This window comes from Neovison vison, chromosome 3, assembly GCF_020171115.1.
Source record: "Neovison vison isolate M4711 chromosome 3, ASM_NN_V1, whole genome shotgun sequence".
NCBI classification, from domain to species: domain Eukaryota; kingdom Metazoa; phylum Chordata; class Mammalia; order Carnivora; family Mustelidae; genus Neogale; species Neogale vison.
This window is the reverse complement of record NC_058093.1, coordinates 82,844,648-82,863,487: the sequence shown is the minus strand read 5'-3', so window position 1 is coordinate 82,863,487 and position 18,840 is coordinate 82,844,648. Positions and strand designations below refer to the sequence as shown.

General features: G+C 46.1%; 1 pseudogene; it reads left to right on the top strand.

Annotated features, from left to right (window-relative positions):
- Window positions 1-10,628: 10,628 nt before the first annotated feature.
- Window positions 10,629-12,480, top strand: LOC122903529 (annotated as a pseudogene).
- Window positions 12,481-18,840: the final 6,360 nt, after the last annotated feature.

Here is an 18,840-nt window from a genome sequence, read left to right as displayed (position 1 = left end):
TGGTACTCAGGTAGAAAGTGGCAATCCCAGGACAGGATTGTTCGTTAAGCCAAAGTGTCAACCTTTCCTCAGTCTCTATTTTACCTATAGAAGATGAGTTTCAGGTACATAAAATAAATACCTCAAAGTTAATAAATGGGTTATAACTGTACTCAACCTCACACACAAAAATATACTATACAGCTCCTAATGATATGGAGAAAATATCCTCTTGATAGCTGTTATGTGAAGGTTTTTGGGAGGGAGGAGGTTCAATTTGAGGGAAAGATGCTGTGATAACCCCTTTTTGGAGTAAAGGGAAGCCTCCCTAGCCATATTGCTGGGCAGGAGGGAGCTTCTTGAAGGGAGAGGTATTGACAGTTGTGGAAGAAGAGTGAAGAAATCAGGTGACCTTCCAACCCTCCCCACTTCCCACAAAAGAATCAGGAAATTTTAGGAGAAGAGACATATTTAAACACCCCCCCCACCCCCGGGTCTCTGAAAATCTACAGTGAAATTGCAAAAAATCACAATGAGTTTGATGTAGTTGGATTTATTGTTTTAGAAGTTTAGAGGCTGAGATTTATATCATGGATTGCTCAGAATTAGCCCATGTTAATAAAGGAAGGCACTTACCTCTGGGTTTTTAAATTGTGCCCTATAACAAGTGGTTCATGTCCTTGACAGAGTGATGGAATTCATTAACTAGTTTCAGGCCACTAGGGGCCTCTTCATCCTTCCCAGTAATTGGCATCAAGCCCAATCTGTTCCAGGAAGAATGAATTTCCTCACTGAGCATATGCTTACTGAGTGCCTACAGCACTTGTCATACCCAGATACGAACAAACCTCAGTAAAACGAAATCCTGGATTGAGGGTCTGTTCTCCTTGTTTTGTCCACTCTGGTTATGAGGAATCTACTAGGAAGGTAGGTCTCACTTGGGCCAGATACCTAAAAATTCTGCAATAAGTCCATGAAAACAATTCCAAGTACTCATTAAGACTAACCCAACACTCTGTGGTGAGAACCAAATAAATTTTATTACTTATGCTTAACACCGAAGAACTTCAAGGATTGTCTCAGGTTCCCTTTCCTTAGGAAAGTGGTAAAAACTCTCAATCTGCCTAACTGAAGGCATAGTTCAGGTGTGATCTAGGCCAGTTTTGTGTTTCCTGTGTTGTTGTTGTCCACAGTCATCTGCTGCCTCTTGCCATAGATTCTTGGTGGTAAATCTCAGCCTTGTCATAAAACAGAGTCAGTGAACACTAAGTGTCAATGGTTTCCTCCAAAATGCTTCCATTTATTCCATCAAGCTCTGAAAAGTCTGGCCCTGGTATTGTGAGTTCTGTAGCTTCCTGTCACTAACACTCGCATTCTCTGATGGTTATTGTGTTTTCCCTATGGAAATAGATAAACATTCACAGCACCAGAAGGAGCAAAGTTTTATGCCCATTCTCATGGAAGGAATTGGTTATATTCTTTTTTTTTTTTAAGATTTTATTTATTTATTTGACAGAGACAGTGAGAGAGGGAACACAAGCAGGGGGAGTGGAAAAGAGAGAAGCAGGCCTCCCGCTGAGCAGGGAACCTGATGTGGGTCTCCATCCCAGGATCCTGGGATCACAACTTGAGCCAAAAGCAGACATTCAATAACTGAGCCACCCGGGCACCCCAGGAATTGTTTATATTCTAACTAAGTCATATCTTAAAATGGATCCCTCATTGTGTAGAAATGTGGATACTATGACATTTCCCTTGAAATACCTTTAAGTCTCTCCTTGTCAAGGTTCCCTTAAACAGCCCTGTTACATCACTTTATAGAATGCTGTATCATTTCTCCAATTATTCACAACCCACCTTCTACAAAAGGACTTCATTGTTACATGCTTGTGGTGTCTTCCTACTTCTCCACCCTACTGACAATCAGACTTGACTATGGACTATGGATTGTAAGTAGAAGTGACAGAGCCTGTTCCAAGAATTCTCAAGAGTCATTGTGTGTTTCTGTCATGTTTCTTGCAGTTTTCTGTATCCACAAATGTATATTCTAGATGAGGAATATTCCTTTACTCTCAATCCCTCTCAAATGATTGAGACATGAAGAATGGTGGCACACAGAGCTCGGCCAAGCTGGAGCTGACCTGCACGAGTCATGAAACATGAGCAAGAGACAAACCTTTGTTGATTTAAGCCACTGGGATTTGGGGGTTGTTCCTACAGCATATCCTCGCAAAAGCTGACTAAGACACTCACAATGTAAGCTACATGCTTACTGTGTAGAAGCCTCTATGGAATATGGAGTTGTACCAGACACTGTGTCTGCCTTCTAGAAGGTTACAATCCAAGACAGAAGATTGGATGCCCAAGTATCTGTTACAGTAGCAGAAGTGGCTAAGCTGAAGAGTGAAGCAGAAGGACCATAAGGCTGGTTAACAGCATGAAAAATAAGAGGGGAGGATTTCACAAAGGAGAGATGATCAGGAGGCTCAGGGATGCAGACCCAGCAAGGAGAAAAAGAGTTGAGCAGAGTCTTCAGAGAATTACTTTGGGGTGAGCGGGTGAGGGGACTGTCAGAGGCAAGGGGTTAAGGAGGTGGAGAGGAAGTAAAGCCACCATGAAGGATTACTCTTTCCACATGTGTTGTGAGAAAAACCGCATCATTGGGGAAGTCAAAGATTGCAGGAGTTTCACAGAGTAAATGCAGCAAGCATATTTGGGGGGTTCCACCCTTCCCTGACTCCCTTCCCATAGAACCTGCACCTGCCCGATGGGCCTGCTGAGGGAGAGGGAAATGGTTAGCCCCATGCTCCTAGTCTCAGATGATTAGACCAAGGTGGGTACCTGATTAGAGCAGAGCCAATCTAAGTTGCCAATGACATATCATTTGAATAAACAGCCTCAAAAGATGACTGGGGACAGTCACATTCCTTCTCAGAGGAGCCCCAAACTAAGAGGTACAGATGAAAGATGCTTCTTGGAATGGCTCCTTGAACTGAAAATCAAGTAGAGGAGAATACAGCAGCTATTATCAGGTAGTGTACATACCTAAGTCATAGGACCCATAGGAAGTGGTTGGAAAAGAAAGAATAAAAGAACAACAGACACAGAGAGAAAAGAGGAGAAGCCATGAGTAAGAGATAACAGTAAGTAAATGATGGTGCTTCATATATGCCAAGCACTATCCTAAGTCCCTTATTTTGATACTACCTCATTTATTTCTCATAACAATCCCAGGAGATGGGTGCTATGATTATCCTCATTGTATAGACGCGGAACCCAAGACACAGGAGGTGGTGCCTCAAATGACTTACAGGAAAGCCACGATATAAAGCTAAGTAGGCTGACTGCTGACTCTCTCCTTGTAGCCACCATGCATTACTGCCCCCTTGATAGGGAAATTGAAAGACACTTCCTGCAGCCTCTGGGAGTCAACTCTTCCCAAGCTCAGACACTTCCATTTTATTGGATTTCCTGAGACCATCCAAGCCATCCAGAATGGGTTTCAGCTCCTGGCAATCAAAATAACCCAAACCAAACCAGATGGGGAGATCTGGGCTTTCCAAGCGAGAGAGCCTAGGGACATTAGAGAGAAAAAAGGAGTGTCAATGGAGCAGACCTACAAGGAAGCACAGAGGGATGGGATTAGGGCAAGGGAGAGACTTTTCATCTCCCATAGCCAGGACCATATGGCTTAATTTGACCATCCAGGCACTCACAGTGCCATATGGCAACCAGCTAACCAACCAAACAAGACTGACACATAATTCAGGCTGTACCTTTCTGGGTGGCTCTGCCACTAACACAAAGGGTGAGGTTGGGCTCACGTGTCTCCTCCTTTCTGGGCTTTGGTTTCTCTGTCAATAAGGAGAGAATGGTGATTTAAAAAAAAAAATGTAGAGAATTCGATTTATCAGGTCTTTGTGGAGATTAGAAAGGTGCAGATCATCACTGTGGGGCTGCCCCCTGTGGCAGCCAGACCTGGCATCTTGAGTCAGGTTTTCCAGAGACATCCTCTGAGATGGAGGTGTGAGTACAGGAAGTTTATCTGGGAGTCCGCTCAGGTGTAACACCTGTGAGGACTGAGGGCTGCTGACAGAGAGGGAAAAGTTGCAGCAAAGGCAACAGCCAATTCCATAGGGAACTTGAGCTGTTCAGAATTGTCCCAAATGGAGTCATGGGGCTGTGCCTTTGTACCCTACCCCACTGGGATATCATCAGGCCTAGAATGCCTTGCTAGGTAAGGCAGCCCCCTTTAGTCAAGAGCTGTTTCCAATGAGAAGCTCAGCTCAAAGCTCATTTTAGGAAGCAGTGCCCCATGTGGATGGGGGACTGTGTGATTCGGGCTTAAAAGGAAGGATCTGAGCCGTACATCATAGCATCCCCTCAGTACCAGAACTGAGCCCCACTTCTCAGGGGCCAAATAGGGCAGAGGAGCCTGAACTTTGGGAAAGGTGGGGCACTGAGAGGAGCCAGTGGAGGATTACTACAGAAGGTTGTTCCCTACTGGTATAATCTTACTCTGTCCCTGCCTGGAATCAGGGAGGTAAGTGACCATGGAAAATGCTGCATAAGTCGGTATGTGTGTGGGAACTATAAAGGGACAGACTCCTGCATTCAGTCTGATGCCAAGAAGCCCGAGGAACTTAGTGAGGAGTCAGAGAGAAGCTGAAGAAAATGAGGCAAGGAAATTGTAGGGAGGCCGTACAAGTAGAGATTGAGCCACATTTAATCTGAATCTCCAAAGGGCAAGGAGGTCTCACGTGGGTCACCTTAGACAAAGGCACATATCCTAGCACCACGCTGAATTTTGATGATTTTAGATCTCCAAGAGCAAGGTAGAAAGAAACAGCTCTCTGTGGGGCATGTGCTTCCAACTTCCAGCCGACTGTTGGAAGAACTACTGAGAGTGTCCCTGTCTGATTCAGGTGACACATGACAAGATGTGAGAGAGGGTAAGCCTCTGCCCAAAGCATTCTTGCTTTAGGAGCATTCTGCTTTAGGAATGGTTAGGACTGATCACTTCCCCCAGAATTCATATATTGAAGCTCTAGTGCTCAGTGTGATGGGTGCATAGCACCTTTCATGAGGTCATAAGGGTGGGGCCCTAATCCAATACTGGTGTCCATAGGAAGAGAAGGGCTGGAGCACACGCGCAGGCCAAAGGCCGTGTAAGGACACAGTGAGACTGTGGCCATCTGTAAGCCCAGAAGAGAGGCCTCAGGTGAAACCAAACCAGACAGCACCTTGATCATGGACTTGGAGCCTCCAGAACCGGGAAAAAATTAATCTGTGTTAGTTAAGGCCCCCAGCTTGTGGTGCTTTGTTACGGCCGCCTGAGCGGACTGAGACAAGGGGCTAGCCAGCCCAGCAAGCAACGGGCTGAGGAGGTTGGCGCCGGAAGCAAAGCCCATCTGTGTGTCCTCCTGTTTCTCTCTCTTCTCTGTCCTGCCTCGCACAGTCCAACACCGGAGGGACTGGTGAGTGGCCAGGGGACACCTGGCAGAGTGGTGTTTAGAGGCTATACGTAGACTCTGGATCTGCAAATGTTTAGTACGAGAAATCGGGGCCTCCTGGGTCGCTTTGCAAACTGGCTTCCAGCCTGGTGTTCCCAGCTGCGTACACTTGAGTAAGGACAGCGAAGAGAAGCAGCTTAGACACGTGCCTTCTGCGTTTCCGGCCGCTTGCCTGTTTTGTTTGCTGGTCATCACGTATGTCACTGACCTGAATTCAGCTCTCCGAAAACATTTGTTTCACTGTTATTCTTTTAGTTCCACTTTGGAATTTGGATTTTAAAAAAATATGATCCTATTTAAGAAAATACCCAATGCCCAAATCGAAACTGAAAACCAGGAAGGTGAGCGTTTACTTCCTGGGCCTTCTTATCTGAAAAACGAGTCAGGTACACTAGATTTGTGGCTAAAAAAATTTTTTTTCTTTAAACCACAAGAAGCCTGTCCTCAAAGGAAGCATTACTGGCCAGCAGGAACCAAGGAGGTACCTGCAGCTGCCCAGCTGGGATCCGAAGGGGAGGAGCGAGTTTTAGAATCTTGCCCACCAAGGTGGGGCTTTACAAAGCAGAGTTTGAGAATGATTTACTACCATCTCCTAAGGCAGTTAGTACAGAAGGAGCCAGTGATGGCCACCTGCCTTTGTCCTCAAGAGGAAAGCAAGGCCAAACACTCTCACCGAGGTCTCTCCTGAGGAAGAAGATGGTGGGTACGGCAGGCCCATGTAGACTGGGGTGGGGGAAAAGGTGAGAAGGTGTGGGGTGCTGGAGGGTACTGTCAGGTCCAGGAGAGGCAGCAGGAAGCACCACCATGGGAACCACTGAGGCTGGCCAGCCTGGTCTCTATCAGGAGTCAGATTGGTCCTTGCCCTGCTGCCCCCAGCTTTGGTCCAGGGTCCAGAGGAGGGGGGAGAAAGGCAGTACACTGGGAAGGATCAGGAAGGCCAGTCTTTACATCATCTGCCTCTCTTGTTAATCTGGGATCCCCACTTTCATTCATTCCTGGCACCCTGTTTCCTTAACCATACTCCCCACCTATTGTTCTAGAACAATGGGGTGGAGACAAACCTACTGCCCCCTAAAGTGATCCAGGCTCCAAAATTATTTAGTTCTCAGGCTTTGCAACTCTCATCACTGTGATTCTGGGTATTAAAACAGCTTTTCCCAAATTGTGGTTCACAGATCAACCCATTAGCATCATCGGAGGAGGTCATTTGCCAATCTCCTCAATAATCCTTGACGCAGGGCTTCAAAACCTGGCTCTGTAACAAGCTGCCCAGCCCAAGTGATTTCTGATGCAATTTGGCATCTGAAAGCTGCAGGAAGCTCTCTAGACTTTCTGGTTCTGTGTGTATGTCTGTGTGTCTGTTTGTCTCTGCTATGTAGTTCCAGATCTCTTTCTCCTTGGGGCTCCTCTCTTTGGCAGCACGAGCCGGATTTCTCTGCACTCTGAGAACGTACCCATGGAGAAGTTTGTGCCTTCAGGCTCTTGTTGATATCAAGCTGAAAATGCAACTGTAGATGCACCCAAATTAAGATTTATCTATTGCTACCCTCATGCTTTCCCTTGCCAATCAGCTGCCTCTCTCCATGACCTCTGGATGTCACTACAAGCCAGGTTTCTGTAGTTGCTGAAGCTCTCAGAACAGGGCTCTCCTTCCAGCAAGCTCCAGCTGGAATGGGGGCATCTAATAAGCACTGCCCTGAGGGGCCTCTGAGCACCAAACAGCAGGCCCTGTTTCCTCAGACCCCAGAGCCCAGGAGTACCCTCATCCCCTGGTTCTGTCTACCAGGACTGGGAGCTGGGATGGGGGGAACTGGGGTCCTGCTGCCAGCCAGGCTTAAGGCAGAACGCTGCCACCCTTAGACATCCCAGAGGGATGCCCTAAATCAGCAACTCATCAGGCAAAAGAAGAATGGAGAATTCTCTCTGCATCTTTTCATGAAGTCAAAGACTCAATCTCCCATGCCCTTCCTAGACCCTAAAGGCAGCAGAAGAAATGCACCAATTAGAGACTTCACGACCCTGCTCACCCCTGATCCCACTGCCAGGCAGCAGGGTACGGAGGACACGCACCCTTCGAGCACCAGGGCAGGGACTTGGTCTTCAGAGCATCTCACATGTTCATTCAACCAACATTCATTTGGTGGTGACTATACGGCAGACTCTGGAGGTTCTCTCAGAAATAATTCTCCCTCAGGCAGACAGCACGCATGGTTTCTGTGGGCCAGGAGCAGGACTAACCTCTCATATGCATCATCGTGCTGCAGTCCAAAATGTCCAAAGAGGAAGGAACTTCTCTTACCCCGGGGCAATCTGCCCCTAGAAAAGTCTGTGCAGAGTGATTGGCAGATCCGGGAGGGTGGCCTGGTCACAAGTCCAGGCCCTGACCCACGTCCCATTTCACAAGGAAGGAAATGAGGTTCAGAGAGGCAGGAGTGGCTGGTTCTCAGTCTTGGCTCAGTGTCCAAACATTCCTGAAAATGCCAACTCCTTTAGCAGACACCCGCAATGTGTGTTTGTGAATACATGTCCTACATTATACACTCTACCATATTAATAGTGTAGGTGAAATGTACCCTCAATTATAAAATTAAAAATACAGAGGAGTTGGAGTTCTAATATTTTCTGTGCACCGTGGCCCAAGGCTTTGCTAATTACATCAGGTACATGTCTCTGATTCCTTAACTATTACAGTGGGTACAGAGAGGATGAAAAAGGAGAACTACTTTGAAATTAAAGTGACTATAAGTGAAAATTACTCTAAATCATAAGAATAATTTATTCCTATCGGAAATATTAATTTAGCCCCTATGCGTGTCAGGACTTGTTCTGGTGGGTACAGTGAGGAGGTTGCTAATAGTCCCAGCAAGAGCCTGTCCACAAAGGGGCAATTGCTAAGGAGATGGGAGATAGAAATATAATTGTTTTGAGCGCAGATGGAATGACAGGGATGGCTAAAACACTAGGTCCTATGAGACTTTGGTGGGGGAGAAGCAAACTGCCCTGTGTACCGTTAGTGATGTGGTTAATCCTTATTCTCCTAACTATGAGTTCATGGTACTTATTAAACATATTGTAGCAGAACACAAGCTGTACTGTAAAGGGCTGAAAGCAAGACAGTGTGTCAACTGCCATCCTTGATAGCGTCTGATCAGTTCTCATATATGAGCCCATCATGCCTGCATGAGACAAGGCACTAAACCTGTCTAGAGAACATAAGCCAATCCGGGCAATCCATATGTCTGTGTGTTGTGCCAATGTAGTTGGAAATAGATTTAGAAAGGCACGGTCCCACTGGATTACACCACCAATGCTGAGAGGAAATGGAGGTGTAAATATTTGGTGCATCTATTGCCTAGAATGACAAATGTGGGGACCAAGAAAGTACATTAAATACATGTGGGCCCTTTCCCCCTGGAAGTTCCCCTCCATGAAATGTTCCCTGGCCAGAAGCGTCTGGCAAACCTTTGTTGTTTCCTCTGCCCTCGACAGAGTCCGGAGAAAGAGAGCATGAGTGGATGATTCCACGGCCTACTTGGGAAAGGACTCCAAGCACACACCTCCTGGTGATGGCCTCATTGCCATCGCTGCATCCAGAGGACAGATAATCAGCAGGGCTGTCAAGAAAAGGGGCCAGAGAAGAGGCAGAAGCCCAAACTAGCTGTTGGTCTGGAAGGAAGGTACATTAGTCTGCTAGGGCTGCTCTAACAAAGTACCACAGACTAGGTGGCTTAAACAACAGAAATGGATTGTCTCATGGTCCTGGAGACTAGAAGTTCAGGATCAAGGTGTAGGAAAGACTGTTTTCTTGGAAGGCCTCTCTCCTTGACTCACAGGTAGCAGTCTTCTCCCTCTGTCCTCTCCTGGTCTTCCCTCTGTAATGTCTGTGTCCTAATCTTTTAAGGACAGCAGTCATACAGGATTATGACCCATCCTAATGTCCTCATTTTAACTTCATTACCTCTTTCGAGACCTAATCTCCAAATATAGTCACATTTATGGTACTGGGGCTTGGGACCTTAACATATGTATTTTGGAAGAGGACATAATTTTTCAGTCCATCACAGAAGTGTTTTCTTAACTTTGTTAAAAACAAAACAATGAGAGGAATATCAAACTAACCAGCTCACTGTATAAAGTGTCATAAAGGTTTCAACAAGACCTGGTGTGAATGATGGGAAGACTGACCCAACTTGTCCACTTTGGGCCAGGACTCCAGGAGTACCAGCTGCTACCCATAGCCTTCTCTATAACAAGAAGATGCTATGGACTGAACATCAGTGTTCCCCTCAAATTCATAGGTTGAAATCCCAAATGCCAGTGTGATGGTATTAGGAAGTTGGGCCTTTAAGAGGTGAGGGTAGAGCCCTTGTGAATGGGATTAATGTTTTTATTTTAAAAAAAAGACACAAGAGCTTGCTCTCCCTCTCTGCTCTCCACCATGTGAGGACGTGAGAAGAAGGCCATCTGCAAGCCAGGAAGAGGGCTCTCACCAGTACAGAAACTACCAGCATCATGATCTTGGACTTCCAGCTTCCAGAACTGTGAGAAGTTAAGTATTTGTTATTTCAACCACCCAGTCTATGGAAATTTGTTACAGAAGCCTGAGCTAAGACAGATGGTGAGGATTCTAGGAGTGTGATGACCCAACCACACATGTGAAAAGGAAGAACCTCCTTGATCACAAACAGTTTGGGCTGCATTGCCCAGTGGGGTGGAGCTGTCTGCGGGCAGCAGCTGCACAGGCGCCGCAGAGTCTGACCTCGAGGTAGAACTACTAGGGGGTAGGCCTTGGTGTTTGCTCTTCTTGCCCCTAGATTCTTATTAACCCATTGGCCTCAAGGCAAATCCCCTTCTTTGAAATGCGGTGCCTCTAGGAGGCAGTGCAGTCCAGTTTGGAGATCTCTGTTGCAGCAGTGGCCTAAGTCTCTGGGACTCCTGGAGAGGAAGCTCTTGCTGGTAGGACAGCAGGGATTTTCCTGGGTGCTGACACCAGGAGGCATTTGTAACGCTGGTAGCAGCTCTGCATGGCTCTAATCTGGTTTATGCAAACCCAGTCATTTTGCAGTCCACAGGGAAGGCTAGGAGGAGGGATTTGCTTTGATCTATTATCAAAAAAGGTTTTGCATTTACGTGGGAATGGCTAATGCTAAAAATATTGCTGTTTGGGAGAAATGTGCACCCATCTATGTCTTAGATTCAGGTATTTTAAATGATACTGTGGCATCTTGAAACACCCAGCATTAAACAAGCAAACATGAAACTCCCTGTTTCATTCTTCAGATAAAGACCAAATGAAGGGAGGTGCCAGGCATACAAGCACTTGTGCAAGTTTCCCGCCTCTTCTCCTGTACCAGAGTCTTCCAGGACCCTGTGCTCCAGTCGGGCCATAGCTGCTTGAAAGCAGAGGAATGCTTTCCCTCAAGGGCCCTGACGCGAGACTCTGGGGAGTTGGAACCATTGTTTCAGAAAGGATTTTCTTCCACATTCTGCTCTAGCCCAAGGGAATGGGATCCAAAGAGTCGGGAGACTGGGTCTGAATGTAAACACTGCCTCTCACCAGCTGTAAGGGATTAGCTTAGGCAGGCTCTTAACCTCTGAGTCTTTGTAAGATGGACCCCTAACCCCCAACCCCCAGCCACCTTCCTCCTGTTATGGGGCTTTTGTGAGAATCAAATGGAGCAGTGTAGGTGAAGGTACTTGTAATGATAAAGCATATACTTGTAGGGGACATCTTTGGGTTTTGTCACCAAGCATCTTTAACCTCTCCTAGTAACAGCATATTATAACCTAAATTATAACCTGTAGCCTAAATTTCCTCGGGACAACAAACTTGATCCTGATTACTCCCTGGGCTACAGGTGTACTTGACCCTGGACAGTCCCAGAGCTGGGGGTATGGCTCCTTGCCTAGGAGAGCCTTGCACCCTCCCAGCCATCTCCTGTGGTGGACTTGCGATCAGAATCCTTTCCAACTGCCCCCCACTGTGCTGTCCATATTGCAGTGGTTTAAAAAAAAAAAAAAACCACCTTTCTAGACTTTTGTACAGGCAATTATATGAATGCAAATTATTTTCCAAAATTTTTCATTCAAACTAGATTTGGAAGGCAGGAGTGCAGAAGAGATAGTTTTCCTATGACATTCACATTTTCTGTAGGCACACATGCTCATAGACGCTTCCCATGTACAGTGGTTTGACCTCTGGTCCATTGTGTCTTGGATTTCAGAAGCAGTTTGGAGGCAATGTCACCAGCTTCCTGGCCTCCTGATCCCCAAATCACAAATATGACATGTGATCTTGAATTCAACTGTTCTCATGGTGGCCTCCTGATTCCGCTTCCTTCCTGAGTGTTTCAAGAGTCATAGCTCTCCCTAGCAAGTTCATTCCACTGTATTCTGGGAGTCATTTCTAAAGCTTCAATCTAAAACTTCCTCCTTTAGACAGTGGAGCTTGAAGACGAGTCAGCTTGAAAAACTATGACCATCAGAAGGACAAACCCTTCTCAGACACCATCAGGCTTAAGTCCACTCCCTGTCCCAAGTTCTCCATTGGTGCTTTGGGGGACCAGCAGAACTATAATGAGGCCAACACTGTGGCTGTTCCCCACATTGAGACACTGAAGAAACTCAATAAGAATAAGCAATTAGTCAAGAAGTTGGCCAAGAAGTATGATGCCTCTTTGGCTTCAGAATCTCTGATAAAGCAGATCCCATAAATCCTGGGTCCAGGCCTGAATACACTGGCAAGTTCCCCTCATTGCTGACCCACAATGAGAACTTGGCAACCAGAGTGGATGAAGTGAAGTCTGTAATCAAATTCCAGGTGAAGAAGGTGCTGTATCTGCCAGCGTCTGATGGCCATGAGAAGATGACCAATAATAAGTTTGTGTACAACATCCACTTGGCTGCCAGTTTCCTGGTATTACTGCTCACGAAGAACTGGCAGAACATCCAGGCTTTATACATTAAGAGTGCCGTGGGTAACCCCTAGAGCCCATACTAAAGTGGAGCTTAATTAAACCCTAGTGCTACCAATAAATAAATAAATAAATCTCCTTCAACCCATCTAACAATTTTGCAAGCATTCAGTACTAGATTTGAATCCCTAGATTAGAGTAGAGCAGCTTCTATATTCTAGAGTAGCTTCTATATTCTACAAATGAAGCCTGCCTGGTACAGAAGAGGCAGACACTTGGGACCCCAGGTGGACCAAGGGGGAGTCAGATCACAGAATTTCATTCCAACGGTTGATAAATAGAGGCTAATTTTCCAACAGACTTGGAGGTTATAAGGCCAGAGCCGTTGGCAGCCATCTTATCTTGCCTTCACAAAAGAGCTTGTCTGAGAAAAGCATCAATGAGAAGGGGCCAAGACAAGAGATGAGAGGAGCTGGATCTTGACACCATTTGGATACCTGAATCAAGCAACGTCTTGTGCCAAACCCATTCCTGGGCTTTGCAGTTACATAAGCCAGTAAGTTCCCCCTTCTATCTGAGGCAGAGTTGAGCTGGTCCATCACTTGACCAAAACATAACTTATCAGCCGTAACGGTGACCACAGGAGAGAAAAAACCGGGCAGCAGTAGTCAGATGGCTATAGATCACATAGTCTCAACCATAGGTCTGCATCAGAATCACCTGGTAGCATCTTACAAGGTACAAGTGAACATGTCTGGGCCTGGGCCCTCCAGGTCACATGAGAGACACATGTGAGCAAATGGAAAATTCTCCCAGGTGAGCTGGTTTCCACATGTACCTCCGGAGAGTGTGGCTACTGTGGATCAACTCACAGGGAAGGGAGGATAAGGCAGTGGTCATTTCTTGAAAATACTTGAATGTTTGAATCTCAGTTCAAAGCACTCACATTATTTTTTATTTAATTTTTATTTTCTCCTTTTAGGGTTAAAAAACCTTTGCATTAAATCACCCAGTATTATAACCACCAGATGAGAATACTATCGAGTGAAATATTTCAGCCCAGCTTGTGTAAGCTGAAGCAGCTGGGCCATTTTTCAAAAATTATAATAAATAAGTGAATACATAATCAATCCCTCGAGTACCCGCTCTCTGTTCTATGTGCTCCCAGAGCTGTGATTTTTCATCTTTATTCTATCCCCCCAAAAGAAAAGCAACATAGGGAAAAATGTTGACAGACTGTTCTCTGTGACGTCAACCAACAGAAAAAGCTGAAGTGTTGATGCTCATTCCAGAAGGCATTTCAACTGTGGGTTTTGGTGGGTGCAGATTTAGAACAACCCTTCCTTTTCTGGAATAAACATTAACTATTTAGTACCAAAAAGGTACCTGAGAAGATAAGTCAAATGTTTTGATGTCTGCAATGTGTCCAAGACACAACACAGGCAGAAATAGGCCTATGGAGTGGAGGGAACAAGCACAGACCTAAATATTGATCAAGCATTTCTCAAGGGCTTGGTCAGGTCTTGTGTAGCCAGAGATGAACCAGACATGTTCCATTGGTTCAAGAAATTTATAGTCTACCAAGAAACAAACTTGGTAAAAAAGCATAATCATTTGATGAACAATTTTATCTTTGGAATCAAAAATCATTCGAAGACAAGTCTGAAGAATAAGTTAAGTGATCAAACTAGCTGACTCTGAGGTCTGACGCGTAGGGTGGCTCTAAAGTCACTTCCCAAAGATCATTACTGCAAACATCATGAGCCTCTTAGAATGTGTGCATAACCTCCTGAGGTACTGCTTTGAAGGGGCAAATTCACTCCATGTATAAGTTTGTTTGTTCCTTTTTTGGTTTTGTTTTCAGAACATGTATAGGCAAAAAAGATCCCATGATTAAATGCTTGGTCGACAGAATTTTTCTCTAAACTGAATTTCCTCAAGCATTCCCTGGATGTGAATACTTATTAGGCCACATAAGCATTAACATTCAGTTATATTGGCCCATTGCCTGGGCTCTGGCATCCCCTGGAAGGCTTCTGCTGGGTATTGATGGAGACGACTCTGTGTGAAAGAACAGTCTCTGCTCTCAAGCCCTCCGGCCTGGCCCCTCACTGTTGACTGCTGCCCATGAAGCCACTCGTGGCCATTTTGGATCTCTGGGAGCAGTGCCTTCCTTCTTGAACCCCTGGATGCAATGTAGACATAGGGAGATAGACTTTCATCCCAAACCTGTGCTGTGTTTGTCCTCAGGACCTGGGTCTCAGAAGCCCCCATTGCAAATAGGTCTTTGACCTGCCCATAGCTTCTTTCCAATCCCAGCCCCTCTTCTACAGGGCAGGGGTTGCAGACAGCACGACATCCAGCTCCACCCTCTCCCCCACCAGACTCTGAACTGAAGTTCACATCATTTCCTCTCTTTATGCACACCGACCCCTGAGTAGCTGGCTACAAGCTCACGACCCACCAGCCAGTACATTCACATCAGGTTCAGCTACTTCTAAAATAAAGATCAGGCAAGAGCCTGAGGAGGTTAGATCCCTCCCATCACTTTTCTTGGTTTCTGAGAGAGCTGACTTGAGGCCAAAGCTTACATTGAGTTAACAGAATGGATTCTGGGCAGGAAGCTGTTGCTCCTGTTGAAAGGTAGAGACAGTGTCTGTGAGTGACTGTGCAATTGAGACACACCCCCCTCGGACTCCAGGGGTAGGGACATCCAATGATGCTAGGCCAGTGGAAAGAGAGATGCCACAGATACTGTTCAAGAGGGTTCCTTTTAGGGTGTCACTTTGTGGGGACTGCTCACATTCTGCTTTGTACTGGCTGTAATGTTTGAGTTCTTTTTTAAATGTCTCTACCTCAGGGTACCTGGGTGGCTCAGTCGGTTAAGGGTCTGACTGGTTTCAGCTGACTTGGTTTCAGCTCAGGTCATGATCTTAGGGTCATGGGATTGAGCCCCGAGTTGGCTCTGCAATGAGCACAGAGTCTGCCTGAGAGTCTTTCCCTCTCCTTAGCCCTCCCCATCTGCTCCTCCCCCACTCATTGTCTCTCTCTCTCTTAAATAAATGAATATTTTTTTTAAATTTTCTACCTCAAAAACTATGGGGAGAATGAAGCAAGGGTTCAGATGTGAGGGGTCAAGTCCTCTGACTTTTCCCCATTGTCCATTCCCTTTCTCCCAGCAACTTCTTAAAACTGTCCATTTTATTTGAAGAGCTAAAGAAAAGAATACATTTATATTAAACAAGCATGACCATATTACAGATTAAGATATATAAATTCACATGACTTTTTAAAAAAAGATTTTTAGTAATCTTCACACCCAATGTGGGGCTGGAACTCACAACCCCAAGATCAAGAGTCTCATGCTCTACCTACAGCCAGGTGCCCCTAATTCACATGAATTTTTAAGATGGAATGAGGGTCTTAAAAGAAATTTCACCTGTGCTGCTCTGAAGCAAGCATTCCCTCTTGTTAGGAACATTTCAGCAGAAAAGTTCGAGAATTCTGATGTGAACCCCAGGGAGGCCCAGAAATCTCCCTCACTGAGGACAGGCAGAGTCAGCTCATGTGTTGGGAAAACCATTCTGAAGGAGGCATGAAGAGGTGGAGGGAATGGAGGTTATGTTCTTGAGCTCAGCCCCTGTGTAATAATTATACAAGTTGCCTTTCAAATCTAGAGCCTTCTGTGTGCTAGGGCATCCACATGAATTTCTCTTCAGGTTCCCAGCAGGACCTAAACTATCACAGGACACTGAGCCTCCGAGAGGTGTAGAGCTCTCAATTGTATGGCCTGAATTCAGGCCTAGGCCTGCTGCATCTCACCACCCCTGCACCTTTTGAAAACCATCCCCATGTTTCCCACCTCCTGGCCTTCCCCATCTCCAGTATGGGAGGCTTCCAGAGTCTCTGAAGCCAGGCCCACCTATAGGAAGCCATGATGTTTTGGCCACCTGACTGGGTCCAGGAACCTGCCACTGGATTCTCTTGGCCCTCGACTAAACTCCCTTCCTGACAAAACAGTCTCAACCATTCCACATCTGACTCTAGGATAAAATGACTCCAGATTTTTCCAGAGGGACACTTGGCAATGGATTTCTAGTGGCTGTGGCTGACTCTGAAGAAAATAGGGTGTTATCCTGCCCAGAGTAGGGATGGGGCTTTTGTAATCCCAAAAAAGGGAAGCCTGATAGCCTCACATGGAGGAAGAAGAGTACACTGCTCCCACCCTTGTCACATCTCCTTTTAGGAAGTTGAGCTAGTTGAGTGTCCCAGGGAGAGAAACCAGCAGTTCCCAGCCATGACACTTCATTGGTCCCCACCCCCTGGATATCATTCCTGTGGCTTCGCCCACCAACCCTCTGCCTACAGTCCAGGGGAGAGTACTGATGTGGGGACTCAAGGCTTCTACTTATTGCCAAGGCAGGAGGAGGACAAGAAGGCTCTCCTCTCTGGTGTATACTGCCCATGAACAGGAAATGGCTCTGACTTTTTTCCCTCTCAGGCTTCGCTTTCTGTTTCAAGTCTTTAATCTGTATTTCTGAGTCACACAAAACATTTTAGAGCAAACAGTAAGAAACAAGTGTGCTTGGGAGGGGAATGTCCTGAATTCTAATAAGCCATTTTCTCCGTAAAGCAACAACATTGCTTTCAGGTTCCAAATTGGATTCTAATCAGTCTACACTTGTCCGTCTCCATGCCCTAGAGCAGGAGCTTGGTAGGTGTGAAGTTCCATGTGAAGTTCCATGAATGAAAGAGCTCAGAGAGGGTCTGGTGGGGTCACCGGGACTATACTCTTGGGAGGCCCCAGTAGTGGCTACACCTGATAGATAGTCAACTGATACTTATTTACTAATCGTTGCTTATGTGCCAGATACTGTGGTAGGTCCTCGGGATGGAGTGTGGAGCAATGTGGACAAAATCTCTACCCTCTTTAAGCTTAAAATCTAATAGGGAAGAGAGATGTTAAGCAAAATTTCCAATTCCATTGACTACTGTGAAGGAAAAGATCAAGGTACTGTGGGCGTGAGTATAGAGGATGTAACTTGGCTGGGGGTAAGAGAGAAAGAAAGCTTCTCCCCAAGAAAGTGACATTAAGGGAAGACCTAAAGGGATTGCCTATGTGTAAATGAGAGGGAAGGATGAAGTACAGACAGCTCCAACCCAGAGTATCAACCTATATGGAAAGCCTGAGGTGAGAGAATATCCAGGATTCTGCAGTGGAGAGAAGGAAGAGAGCAGCGGGGAGGCAGGCAGAGGTGTGGAGACCATGGCCGGCAGTGGAATGGGATTGAAAGCAAAAGACACCACATGATTTGCATTTTTAAAAAATCACTCTGGCTATTGTGGGAAGAATGGAGTTAGAGAGAGGCAGGAATCCACTCAGGGTGACTGTTGTGCCACTGTATTTGGTGGTCAGGTGAGAAATCGTGGTGACTTGCACTGGGGCTGTGGCAGAGAAGATGGAGAGGGGAGGATGAAGCAACAGGAGACAGAGCAAGGAGTAACAGGGTGAAAATCTTCAATACCAGCTCCCACTGGAAACGGAGGAGACCCTCTCTGGTTTATGAATGACCCCAGGCTCCATTCAAGGGCATCATCCCTTGGGTTCCCATCGGCTTGAGAAGGAAGAGAGAACACTTGGATGAGAAGTCCTGCAATTCCATCTCTGATGTGTGGAGAAAGGCAGAGCCTTCCACAGGCTGCACACCTCTCCTGCCATCTGCTTCTGCTAACGGCTCTTCTCAGCATCCATGACAGTAAAAGTAGATTTGCATAATTTCTGTGATGAAAGTTCTGCCAAGGAATGGGTGCCATCATATTCCAAAGGCAATCCATAGCAACATGGGCTGGGCATAAGTTTCTTAAAAGTGACTTTGATCACTTTAGGTGTAGCTTTAGGTGACTATTAGTCAAAGAGGGATGGCCTGACATTAGGAGGAACAGTCTATCTGGGCTGAAAATGTATAGAGCATGACAATGTCTCCACCTTCTTCTCCATACCCTCCCCCACCGCCAACCACTGCCCTTATATTTTCTCCTTCACTGACTGCTTCCTGCATCCCAAAGAATAGTGGTGACCACAGGGTATAGGGGATCCCTCCCTTTAGCTCAGTCCTCACTTCACCATTGTCAAAATGCGTAATCCCTGAGCATTGGATCTGTTATGATTCTCTTGGTTATAAATACTCTTGGTTGTAAAAATTTAAAAAAAAAGAATAAGAACATTTATTATATCATGTAATGAGGAGCCCAGAGAGAGGGTGGACTTCAGGCTTGTTTGATCCAGCAGTTCAGGAAGCTTAACAGGGACTTGGGCTTTTTTCACTTCTCTGCTCTGTTGTTCAGCATGTTGGTTTCTTCCTGGGCCTGATTTTCTCTGGGATGCAGCATGGCTGCTGGACATCTGGGGACATCTGCTTCCTTCCAGCAGGAGA